The sequence below is a fragment of the Lotus japonicus genome, chromosome 4 (genome assembly GCF_012489685.1).
Source record: "Lotus japonicus ecotype B-129 chromosome 4, LjGifu_v1.2".
In the NCBI taxonomy this organism is placed as follows: Eukaryota; Viridiplantae; Streptophyta; class Magnoliopsida; order Fabales; family Fabaceae; genus Lotus; species Lotus japonicus.
In genome coordinates, this window is record NC_080044.1 from 45,407,790 (window position 1) to 45,416,149 (window position 8,360).

The following is an 8,360-nucleotide window of genomic DNA, read 5'->3' on the forward strand; positions in this document are numbered from 1 at the left end:
TGTTGAGAGGTCGTATTCCAGCTACAAGCAACTGAAATATGGAGAACATTTCTTCAATGGTCTCATTTGGCTCCATGATGAAGGATTCATACTTTTGGATCAATGACAATGCCTTTGATTCTTTAACTTTCTTGTTTCCTTCATGAGACATCTTCAGAGATTCAAAAATGCCTTTTGCAAACTCACGATCTGTAATCTACTGGTACTCTTCATAAGAAATAACACTTAGAAGAATTGCTCTTGCTTTGTGATGTTGTGAGTACAGCTTCTTTTGATCTGCAGTCATCTCTGACCTTGGAATCTTCTTGCCATCTGCATCGACTGGACGCTCATAGCCATCCACAATAATATCCCAGAGATCTGCATCAAAACCCAGAAAGAAACTTTCGAGTCTATCTTTCCAATACTCGAACCTTTGACCGTCGAACATAGGAGGCTTTGCGTTGTATCCATCTTTCTGTGTTTCACTGGTGGTAGCCATTGTTTTTCACACCGGCCCGGATCACTGAACACTGTTAGGTGTGGTAATCAGAACTTGCGCTCTGATACCAATTGAAGGTATGAAAAACGTTAGAAAGGGGGGGGGGGGGTTTGAATAACGTTTTCAAGATAAAACTTCCACCTTAAAGATTTTAACAAATCTTTTCGAGAACTAAGTGCTAAAGATGAGAGATAGAAAAGCACACAAGGATTTTATCCTGGTTCACTTGATAAATCACTCAAGCTACTCCAGTCCACCCGTTAAGGTGATTTCTTCCTTCTTAGAATGAAGGCAATCCACTAATCAGGTATGTGTTACAACTGCACTTGAAACCTACAAGTGACTAACAATACACTGACTTAGCTCACACTAAGATTCACTCTCTTAGTCTTCTCTAGGATCCGATCAACCTTGATCTCCTAAAGGAAAACTATACAACTGTATATGAAGTTCTTGTTTACAAAGAAAGTGCTTCTAAAAAGCTTATAGTAAACACAATGAAATTCATGATGAAAGAAAGCTTAGAAGGATTTGAATATTTCTTGCGCGTGTGTAAATGCTTCTAGCCGCTTCTTTCAATCTTCAGTCACAATTTATACTCCAAGGATAAGGGTTGAACGTTGCATGGAAATGCTACCGTTGGAGGGCAGTTCTGGAAATTCCAGCTTCTGCTGTGGCTGAGGAAGTTAGGTAGGTCGTCAGGATGGTACAGTTGCTTTTGTACTTGGATAGCGACTTGACCTTTAAACCTAGGAGACTTCTGATCAGGGGAATGCTTCATGTTGGAACTTGTGAAGCCGGTTGATCAGAGTCAGAGGGAAAGCACAGATCCTCTGACCGTTGTATCTTCTGATTCTGAACTCAGAGGGAAGTACATGGTCTTCAGAGTTTCTTGCTTCTGGACATCAGAGTTTCCACTGTTCAGCTTCTGAGTCTTTAGAGTCTTCTATACCATCAGAACATCTGAACCTTCAGAGTTTCTTGGTTGTCAGAACTTCTGGATCTTCAGAACTTCTGGTGGCTGAGTCCATATCAGAGCTTGTATAACTTCAGATCTTCTGAAGCGTTTCTACTGTTCATAGTGAACATAGATGTTGCGAAAGCGTTGCTTGGGTTACTCTTTATGCACAGTGCTTCTGATTTGTGTGAGACTGAATCAAGATCAGAGCCTGTAAATAGCACACTCAGAAAAACACGTTAGAGTACCACAATTGTTCATATCAAAAGGTTAACTTGTAATCATCAAAACATAGAGTTGTACTACTAGATCAAAACTTGATCTTACAATCTCCCCCTTTTTGATGATGACAAAACTAAGATTTTTGATGAACAATTCTTAAACATTAAACTGAATTCACTCAGAGTTTAGGGATATAGAATTAGACTTATCCTGATGTGGATAGTTTATCTTGCTCATTCTGAATTCAAGTTACAGCTTGATTCTGAGCTTAGCTCCCCCTGAATCTAATACTTGATGAAAACGTTAGAAAAGTCTAGATTCTGAGCTTAATAACATAAGAGTTCAGAGTGAAAAACTTATGACATAGATGAAATAGAATAATCAGAGCGTATAAGTATTCAGAGTCAACGGACAAGGTATCAGAGTCTTGGGTCAGAGTCAAACTAAAATCACTTCAGAAGAAGTGAAATGTATTCCTTGTATTTGCCCAGTGACACATCTATGGTCATATAGGTGGAACTCTTTAAATTCTCCAAAAGAAAAATAAATCACACTAACACATCTTACACATCAAAAACTGGGTAGTACTCCCCCTTTTTGTCATAAGCAAAAAGCTTGGGGTGTGAAAAACTTAGCTTGAAGTACAAGGTACTCCCCCTTAGAGAAGGTCTAAGTTTTAAGAAAATTAAAACGATGCATGAGTCAGAGTTAGGCGAATTAAAGAGAAGAGTTAATGCAGAGAAGAACGTTTACCACCGGCCAAGGGAGTAAAGAAAGGGGTCAGTTACCAAGAACGTAACCTCGAGAAACTGTAGGAGCATTGACTTTCAGAGAGAAAGTGAAGCCTATATAAAGCGATGGAGAAAAAGGGTAAGCTTCACAACTCGTTCGATTTAAAACAAATGGCATCATACATGGTTGCACTAGAAGAGCTCATAAGGAAGGACTTTGAGGAGGACATGTTCCTAAACATAAGGCATCCAGAGGGTACAAAAACCATATCAGAGCTGACAAGGACACTACTAGAAGAGGACCTGCGTCCAGAGTTGAAGAGTGACTTAGAAGAATTCCTTGCCTTCGTGGAGGAAGTGCAAGAACTCAGCCAGCTTGAACTGAAGCTGCTGGAAGAGAAGGAAATCATAGAAAAGAAGCTCAAGACAACAGAAGAGGTTCTGGAGAGGAATGAGCAGAGCGTCAATCTCAACAACATCCAGTATGCACTGGAGCGTCTGGAGAAAGAGAGGTCAGAGCAGCGCCAAGAGTGCAGAAGAATGAGGAAGGATCCTCCATTCTAGACTTTAGGAAAAAGAAAATGTATGATGTAAACATAATGATTATGAATAAACAAGAGAATTTTGAAAACACAAAGTGACAGATATATATATATATATATATATATATGCATAGATAAACACAAACGAACAAAGCACAATAACTAAGGTAGCGAAGAGAAAATAAAAGTTAAAATAAAAAAAGTTAAGAGGGAAAAACGAAGAGATCCTAAGACTAGGGTTTATCAGTGCGACGCAGAAGTTCCATCATCATTTGCTTCAAGTCAATCAGCATCGACTCATGAGTATCAAGACGTTGTTCCATAATGTCGAGTCTGGACGAGCTTGACGGTGTAGAACTGGAAGGAACATTCTAAGCAGCTTGATGAGCCGGAGTGGAAGCAGAAGCAACAGGTGTAAAAACCACTGGTGCAAGTGCTTGGCATCTACGGGCTTCAGCTTCAGCTTCAAGTCGTTCTGCCTCTAATCTGGCTTGTTCAGCTTGAGCTGCTGCTTGACGTGCAGCTTCTTCTGCTTGCTCTTGCTTTCTTCTGGCCTCTTCAACAGCTTCAAGGAGCTTATGTCTCTGTTGTTGTTCATGAAGGGCCACTCTTCTTGCAAACCTCTGCTTAGCAGCCTTGATCCTCTGATCCCTTTCAGCAACGAGATGACTCATCATAGCAGGAACCTGAGCAACTAACCAAGTACTCAGATTATCCCATTCCTCAGCAACAGAGTCAGGACTCTCACTCAGATCAGTATGCCCTTTGACGTTGCGAATCATCAGTGAAGCTTCATGATTAAACACACTGATGCACTCAGAAAGAGAGGTTGGTCTTAGGTGAGTGTAGGGAATAATGGATAGGTTGGTTTCAGGAGAGGTTGGGTGGTTGCTACTGTTAGCCTCAGAGACACCTTGAGGAGAACCAATGTTAAACATTTGAGCATTTGGTTCAGAGGTTCCAAGGTGAGGTTCAGAGGTTTCAACCAGGGGATGTGGTGACCTAACCGAGGAGTGGTTAGACACAGATTGTTCTGGTTCTGGTTGAATTGACTCTTGATGGACAGGATCAGGTTGAGCCTGGTGAGCCAAAGGGTCTGCCTCATGTAAGGGATTGGCCAAGATAGGTTCATCTGGGTCAACTAGACGTTCAGGTCTAGGGCCAGGGTATCTCCTAGGGCTTGGACAAGTGAGATAATACTCTTCTAGGGTAGACACCTTTTCTTTTCTGACCTCCATGAATTTTCTAATTGATTCAGAGTTATTGGAGGGAGAAGAATCAGCAACATTGGTGGGAAATGATACAGGTGTATAGGCTGTGGAGGAGTCTGTATCAGTGGTTCTGGCAATTTTACGTGCTGATGCTCTGGGAACAGAGTGATCAGACGTTCTGGGTTCAGGTTCAGGTTGAACAGGAATTGTGAGTTCAGGTTCAAGAGTGAGTTGTTCAGATTCTGGATTGTATTGAATGGTAATAGGTGAGGTTGGATCAGAGGGTCCAGTAGGGTGGTTCTGAAGCATATTCCAGAGAGGTGCTTCGTTTGGAGAAGGTTGGAAAAATGAAGACCGGGGTGAATTAGGTTGAGAGGTGGTTTGTGCAGCTGGTTGGGATTCAGGAATGGGAGTGAGTGGGTTTGTGGATCGTTTGAGCATAGCAGAGATGGGGAGTGCATTAAATGAATTCAAATCAGCATCAGAATCAACAACAGACTTACTTGATGATCGCACTAATGACCGAGTCACTCTGGGAGGAGTTTCAATCCTTCTGACCACTGGAGCAGCTGGTTCCACCCTTGTAGGCTTCACCACAAGTCTGACTTGTTTCTTCTTCTTCTTGGGAGGAGAGGGACCACCATCATTATCACCATCATTACCATCATTTGGCTTGTTGGTTTCATCATGTTTCCTCTTTGGCTGGTCAGCTTTCTTTCTCTTCGTCAGAGGGACATCAGATTCCTCAGAGGATTCTTCTAAGACCATCTTCCTCTGGACTTTCCTCTTGGGAGGAGAGTCAAACTCTTGAGCTGGCGGCAGTCTTCTGAAGAATTCATCTAAGTCAATTTCAAAGCCTTGAGCCCTTAGGTCTTCAACATAGCATCTAATAGCTTCAGGGTTGTCTGCCTGTGTCCACAGAGGATAGTCATTCAGAGACACCCTTCTCTGTCTGATTTCAGTAGATGTATCTTCATGAGTAGGGGCAATTTTCTTCTGAAGTAAACCCATCTTCTTCAGAGAATTGGCAGTGAAGACATCACTGACAATGGTGGTCAAATCCTCTACGCATCCAGCATTGACCAGATCTTGCACAAGGTTGCTCTCAATGAAGAGATCTGATAGCAATCTCCCAAAAGGGATATACTTGATTGCTGACTTGATGGAAGCAGTAGTTCTGGACTTCTTGATACACTCCTTCAAGTAAGAGAACAGGAAGTAGGGAAGGCAGATCTTCTGCTTGTCTTGGATGAAAAACAACATCGCCTTCTGGCTGAAGTTGATGTAATCTGGGGAACTGCCCTTTGGCCTCTGGTTGATACAGTGCAGCAGAATCTTGTGCCAGATTCTGAGCTTGGGATGAAGATCCACCACCTTGTAATCAGTCTTGCCTGGTTTGTATGTGGTGTACATGGCCTTGTTAGTTTCATCCTTCGTTTTGGGTTTCAGCTTTGATTCAGTGAGTTGGAATCGATACCCATGTGCAGTCTCTGCACCCAGCAGATTCACGAATGACTTCTCAGTAATTATGATCCTCCTACCAACAATGTGGGAGACCACCTGAGTGTCATCGCAGTCAGCGTGCTTCCAGAATTCCTTGACCAATTTGTCATACACCGGTCCTCGAAGCCTGTTGAAGTAATTTTCCCAGCCTTGAACACGCACTTCAGGACGAAGATCATACCCATTCGCAGCAAGATTGTCGAGGTCGAATCTCCATTCTGCCAGTACTTGAAGTTCTTCAGGAGCGTAAACACAATGAACGGCACACCCCCGTTCTGCAATCGGAATTACTTTCTCTTGACCTTGACCTTGAGCAGGAGCTTCAGGACCCAATTGGCCTGTAGCTTGACCCACTACCATGTGAGGGAACCTGGTTGCTTCGGCAGCTTCGTTTCTGGTTAGTCTCACCATTGTTGGAGTGGTTTGAAGGTTTTGGGGTAGAAGATGAGGTTGAAGGATGAATAGAGAGCGAGAGGGAGATCGTGGGTAAGCGGTTTTTGAAAATGCAGAAGAGAGAGAGTAAAAACCGAAAGTGTAGGAGATCGTGTGTGTATAGTGGGTTTTGACAAATAACCGTTGTTGATTCAAAAAGCAAATTAAAATCAACGGTTAAAAATTAAAGACATCATAGTAACAGTAAATACACGTATCACACACAGGAGAGAAGCACATCTACACTCATTATGACAGACTGTCACAGGGGCACAAGGAACTATGCATCAGAGATACTGACACACGTGTTACTGTCTCAACTTCAGAGTCAGCACCAATGGGTACATACACTCTGATGGAGTTACCTTCTGGACTAGACATCTTCTGATCAAGAAGTATCATAGTCAGAGGTTCTGATCCATCTTCACTCTGGACAAAAGTCCATATTCAGATTTTTTAGAGTAAAATTAAATCTATCCTCTGCTAAGGGCTTTGTAAAGATATCTGCCCATTGATGGTTAGTATCAACAAACTTCAGAAGAAGTATGCCCTTCCGTACATAATCTCTAATAAAGTGATACTTTACCTCAATGTGCTTTGCCCTTGAATGTAAGATAGGATTCTTACTCAATGAAATTGCAGCAGTGTTATCACAATAGATTGGGATATTGCTCTCAAGGATCTGATAGTCCTCCAGCTGATGTTTCATCCAGAGCATCTGGGTGCTGCATATTGCTGCTGAGATATATTCTGCCTCTGTAGTGGATAGTGCAATGGTTGATTGCCTTTTGCTTGCCCATGAGACTAGATTACTTCCCAGAAATTGACAATTTCCAGAAGTACTTTTTCTCTCTGTTCTATCTCCAGCATAATCAGCATCACAATAACCTGAAAGCTTATACTCTGATGTTTTCTTATACATCAAGCCAAGGTTAGTGGTGCCTTTCAGATACCTTAGGATCCTCTTAACAGCAGTTAAGTGGGTTTCCCTTTGATCTGATTGGAAACGAGCACATAAGTGAACACTAAATAATATATCTGGCCTAGATGCAGTTAAATATAGAAGAGATCCTATCATACCACGATAAAGCTTCTGACAAACTTTACCACTTGCATCTTCTTTCTCCAGAATGCATGTAGGATGCATTGGAGTCTTGGCCACTGTAGATTCCAGCATGTTGAACTTCTTCAGAAGTTCTTTAGTGTACTTGCTCTGATGGATATATGTTCCTTCTGGTGTTTGATCAACTTGTATTCCCAGAAAGTACTTTAGTTCTCCCATCATACTCATCTCAAATTCAGCCTGCATCATCTCAGAAAATTCTTTGCATAGAGATTGATTAGCAGAACCAAATATAATATCATCAACATAGATTTGCACAATTAAGATATCATCTTTATAAGTTTTGCAAAAGAGATTTGTATCTACTTTACCCCTTACAAACTCATTCTCCAGAAGGAATGAGCTGAGTCTCTCATACCATGCTCTGGGAGCTTGCTTCAGACCATAGAGTGATTTCTTCAATTTGAACACATGGTCTGGTTTCTTTTCATCTTCAAAACCTGGGGGTTGATGAACATAGACTTCCTCTGAAATATAACCATTTAGGAAGGCACTCTTCACATCCATCTGATGAAGAACTATGTTGTGATTCACTGAGAAAGAGATCAACAGTCTGATTGCTTCTAGTCTTGCTACTGGAGCAAATGTTTCTGTGTAGTCTATTCCTTCCTGCTGGCTGTAGCCTTGAGCAACTAGCCTTGCCTTGTTTCTAACTACATCTCCTTTCTCATTCAACTTGTTTCTGAACACCCATTTTGTTCCAATTACATGGACACTCTCAAGCTTCTTCACTAAGCTCCAAACATCGTTCTTGGAGAATTGATTCAATTCTTCTTCCATGGCCAGAATCCAATCCTTGTCCTGAAGAGCTTCATCTATGGACTTGGGTTCAATTAAGGACACCAATCCTTTCAGACTAAGCAGGGTCTCTTCAGAGGGTCTGAAGGCTGATCTGGTTCTGACTGGTTCGTCTTTGTTGCCCAGAATCAATTCCTTAGGATGTGATGCAATGATTCTGCTTTTCTTCTGAGGTTGTGAATCAGATGGACCAGCTTCTTCTTCTGGTTCATCTTCCTCTGGCTCAGCTTCCTCTGGAGCTTTGCCTTTGTCAGAAACATTTATACTTAAATCTGCAAATTTCTCAACTAGCTTTGACTGGTCAGAGTCAAGCTTATCGTCAAATCTAACATGAATAGACTCTTCAATAGTCTTAGCAT